General features: G+C 33.2%; 1 long non-coding RNA gene across 1 annotated transcript in view; it reads right to left on the reverse strand.

Moving 5' to 3' along the window:
* Nucleotides 1–5186, reverse strand: part of LOC112210118 (uncharacterized) — a 415980-nt gene that overhangs the window by 355209 nt on the left and 55585 nt on the right. The gene's annotated exons all lie outside the window — the stretch shown is intronic.

Consider the following 5186-nt stretch of genomic DNA (forward strand, 5'->3'; position numbering starts at 1 on the left):
ATTTTCAAAGGGGCAAATCCGACAATGTTTGTGTTACTATTTGATGTACATTACCTGGTTTAGAAATTTTTTTTTTAATTACTTGTCCTGGTTGTTTTCACAAAGTTAAACAGACTGGTATCAATAACCCAGTAAAAAATATCAAATAGTGGAAACATCCAATTTTCTTGTTCCTTTTTATCCTTTTTATATAAAACCAGCAGAACAATATTCCACATCACAAATCAAACAAATACGGTGTGTCACTAATTTTGAAATTTTAATTTAATTTGTTGAAGAATATTCGTGGCGTGATAATTCAGATAATATTTGTTTTATAAACTGAGAATTATCTCTTCATATCCATCCCATGTCAGGTGACAAAATATGTTTATGGGAAGATAAATATCGGAAGGGATCATTGGTATAAAGTCTCAAATTAGTTAAGCCAACAATTTTTTATTCTGAAGTTATTTTATAAAATAACAAATTACAGCCATTCTGGTGAGTAAGAGGCGAAGGTAACCCCATGGAGGAGGCCTTCACAAGGCAATAAAGCTTGGCAATAAAGGACTATCGTCGTAATTGTGACGGAAAGGATAATGACTGTGTCTTCCAACGGGACTGATGCATAGCTCCCGCCCACTGCCACGGGAGCAATTTGTTAGGTCTCCGCACCGCAAACCGTTCCCGTTCTGCTGGGGAAGGGTTCGTAGTGTATAGGGGGTTATGGATATATGTTAGGAATGGTTTACTATTGTTAGAGATAGATGTGTATAAAAAAAATAGTATTCCCTAATATACTATCTAATACTCTAAATAGTATTAGATTTAATAAATTTTCAAAACATATCAGGCCAAAATTGAAAAATTTAAATTTCTCAGATAGCATTAATTAATTGATTAACGTTTCACAAATTTATAGAACATGGACTGAATTAATTGGAATGGAATTAAATATAAAACCACATAAATGGATAACATATCTCAAGAGCCTAAAATATAATTTACTTAATCGAGATTATGAAACATACACCGTAAATTGAGATGAGATTGTGCCATATGAGACAAGAATAGGCCAACACGGCTTATGACTTGTAAATAAAGTTTTAATTTTCTCGTGTTTCACGTTATGTTTGTAAAAATTAACAAGTATGATTATACTTCTATAATATCATCTGCAAGAAATTTCTTCATTCACCAAGCTACATATTAAATATTCAGTAAGGGAAAATATACGATCGTGCGGAATTTGGAATTCAAGCTGTCGACCGAAATACACGTTTTGAAGTACTAATACTAAGTCTCACTAAATGGCCAGTATGTTTGTGAGTGTTTTTTACACGCTAAAACCACCTCCCTACACCAGTACTAATGGAGAAAAATGGCTGAGTGCGGCCTCATGGTTCCCATCACATACTTCTCATGTTTTCCATGCTAATCACTCCTTCTAGCCCTCTCTTCCAATTTCAACCTCTTAAGGACATCTGTAGCGAATTTCTTCACTGCTGCCCAATATTGGTCCATAGAATCTCTCCAATGCACTTCTTTTATCATTAAAGAGTCAGTTAGTAAAAATACGTGCTCTGCTGTTGTGAGTGTCTGTGTGCAGCTTAAGTAAATAAGGAAAAATCGTACAAAACTGAAATTTTATATTTACGGTGGATATCTGCCTGGGAAGTGAATTTATCTTTCTCACTCTTTTTCCTTCTTGTGTACTTTATTATAAATAAATGAAGACCAAAATAAGCCAAAGGTTCGATGCCAACACCACCAATCGCTTTAAACGGTTAATTTCCGTCGATCTCACAAATAGGCTTGATCAACCTTAATGAAATCCTTTCTCCTACATTTGTACCCCTCGATAAAATATTTTTATTTTAAAAGACAACGACAAAATTATTAAATAAATACTTCTTTGATTTCAATCCATTCAGTTTAGATACAGGGAAGGAAAAATAAATAATAAGTTGTTATCGAAAGGAACATGAGTCAATATTTACTCCTGGTAGCTATGGGAATATAAAAGTATACTTTAGTATATAAATTGAAAATATTTCTGATGGTTATTTCGAATCTGAAATCGAAGAAATGCCTAGAACTTCGATTGGAATTTGCCATCTTAGAGCATTAACCCGAATAAATACCAGAAAAATTGTTCGAAAACTTGTCGGGGAAAACTTTCAGTTGGTATATTGATCTACGTGGTTACCGGCAAGATGAAAAAGCAGGAACACTAGATTCTTTATAAACCTAGAAAAATAAAATTTAACTTTGGATGCAAACAATGATTTGGAAAAATGAAATTATGGTGGATTTCCCTAATAAATTATAAAAACAAATTAATACATTTCAATACTAAGAGATTCCATCATAATTGTTATATTATATAAAACATGCAAGGACTCCCTATAAAAATATAACTAAAAATTTGACAAAACAATATTTCAGCCTAAAAACTCCTTTAAATTAAATGAAAATAACAATGAATCAGTCCTTATACCATAAAAATTAAAATTAACATCTGTACCACTATAACCCATGGAGTTCAGTACTATGTTAGCAAAAAGTGTTACTAGACCAACGATTGTGCAAGGAGGTGATTTGGTCAGAATCACGTTCGATTTTTTACCCAATTAAGGGTACCCAATTTATGAGGCTGAGTGGGTCCCAGGAGGGCTCCAGAAACCACAGCAGTTGACTCACGGCTTCAGTGAACAGAAAATATTTTTTTGCCCAACCGGATTCAAACTTGGGTCCTTGTAGTTAGTAGCATCGCGCCTTACCACAATGCTAACGCTACAAAATAAGATTTTTTACTTTTTGGGGAAAATGATCAATGCTTAGAAATCAATACTTATTATTTATTTATTAATCATGTTAGGCAATACTAGTGTTCCTAGTGGTGGGTTACAACCCATTGGTGCACTCAAATCAATTAACATAATTTTCTATAGCTGTGCACACAGCTCGTTCTTCTATGAAGTATCCTCTTCTGCTCTGTCTGGAGGCCTCATAATCAAAAAATAATTACTCATATCGAAACGCCTATTTGGACATACGAAGTTGAGCTTCGAGGCTCTACCAATGCATCAAATACCTCCTAAATCCATTGCTTATTATCCATAATTCTTCGTAAAATCTAAAAACTTTAATTAGTATATTTTTTAATATTAATTTCATTTTATTTATGTCTGAAGGGCTCTATTAAACTATCGAATTCCTCCTGTATCCAATTCTTACAATCCAAAATCCTTAATACGCCTTGGTTTGTCCCCAAGATACATAACAAATTTAATGTTTCACATATAGCCGATCTAGGCCAAACCGAATATCAATCCTTTCATTATAAACTCCCTAAACACCCAAACCCACTAGTTTCTAATCTTGCTTCTTCTTCTATTCCAGATAATCCTCCAAGGCGCCTAAAAAGAAGATGGCCTGGAGACCTTCTGATGTAGATATATTATTAGAGCTACCAATGGGTAGTGTATAAACATTTCATATCGTTATAGCTTTTCAATTTTTTTTTTTTTTATCAACCTTCTATTAATTTTATTATTTCATACAAAATCATGTATACATAGCTTTTCATATCTACTCGCTGTACCTTTAGCTTGAATTCAAAGTTGTAAATTTTGAGAAGAAAAAAATTATAGCTAAATTATAACTCTCACTAAAAAAAAAAATAAATGTATGTTTTTAAGTCATAATGTTTCTGAAACGATAGTTGTAATCACATTTACTTCTATTATTAACAGATCTTCTGTTCAAAAATCATCTATTGTAAGATTTTGAATTCCGATCTTTCACTTCCAAATCTAGCGGAAACGTTATTTCAGTTGAGCCATCTGCTCCACTTTTACTAATAGAGAGGAAAGAGTGACAGGACATGCCAAAGGCTGATAGGTCGAATGGCCAAAACAGACAGAACGATAACAATGAAGGCCCTAACAAGACAAGAGGAGGCTGAAGTAAGGGTAGTTTTGTCCTATGAAGACCTCTTCAGCCGCCTGAATTGGAAGTCGAGGGCTGCCCAGATTGGACATGTATCTGTCATCTCTCGCTCTTTCAGGATTGCCCGCCTGCGTCAGTTGGGCTGTCTATAGTGAAGGACAAAGGCGCCCGTTCACTCTCCTATACATGGCGAATCATTGGGAAAAAATGTGAGATAAATATAATCTGAGTTCTTAGTAAACTTACCAAAGAAAAAGACGTTTCAACTATGAAAAATAATTGACAACTAATGCTCATTTTATCATATTAGCTAATGTTTGTTAAGAATTAAAACTACCCCTTTAAATTAAAAAAAAAACTGTTCAATTACTACGGTAAAACAAAGTGATTTAACTGTTTAATCAATGCATAAGAATCGTAAAAAAAGTAGTGGTGACAGGAGAAAGACGTTAGGACAACTAAAACACTAACTGAATTCACACATAAATATGCAACACCCTAACGCAATTTTGTAGGTACGCAAAACCTTAAATGAGTTCTTAATCTTAAAAGACCTGAAAAAGATAGTGGAAGAAAAAAAGTTGAAACAACGAGAAGAAACTTATTTAACAACAATTATATTCATATGAATTCGCAAACCTCCAACTCAATTTGGAGGGGATTTGTAGGCGCGAAATTTGAAAGACCTGTGAACAAAAAGAGTTGAGACCACCAACATGCCCTCAGATAACACCAACTAAATCCAGATAGGAATTTTCGACACTTTTACTTTATTTGGAGGGGATTTATTTAGGTGCAAAAACCTAAAAAAAAAAATCGAAAAAAAGGGGTTGGGTGGAAGGAAAACGTTGGAATATATCTTTCTTCCACCTATTAAATTAACAGCCCTTTAATCTAATTCGGGGGGGGGGGGCCATTGGTGAGACTCAAAACCTTTAGAGCTCTAAAAAATAAAGTGGTTGTAAGGAGAGAAAAATTTTGAGACAACTAAAAGACACATATCCACCAATTGAATTCTCACAACTTTGCATCCCTCTAATCCAATTCAGAGAGAAATTGGAAATGCCTAAAACCTTAAAAAAGAGACAATTTAATAAATTCCACTAAGTATAAAAAAAAAAATAAAATAATGCTGGAAAACTAAATGTTATTTAGCGTTACGAATTTTATTATATTTATACATATTATAAATTATATTTATGATACAAGCTATACATATTTAAACTGAATAGATCTTATAAATGAATTTA

The sequence above is a fragment of the Halyomorpha halys genome, unplaced genomic scaffold (genome assembly GCF_000696795.3).
Source record: "Halyomorpha halys isolate HHAL.00 unplaced genomic scaffold, Hhal_1.1 Scaffold100.1, whole genome shotgun sequence".
NCBI classification, from domain to species: domain Eukaryota; kingdom Metazoa; phylum Arthropoda; class Insecta; order Hemiptera; family Pentatomidae; genus Halyomorpha; species Halyomorpha halys.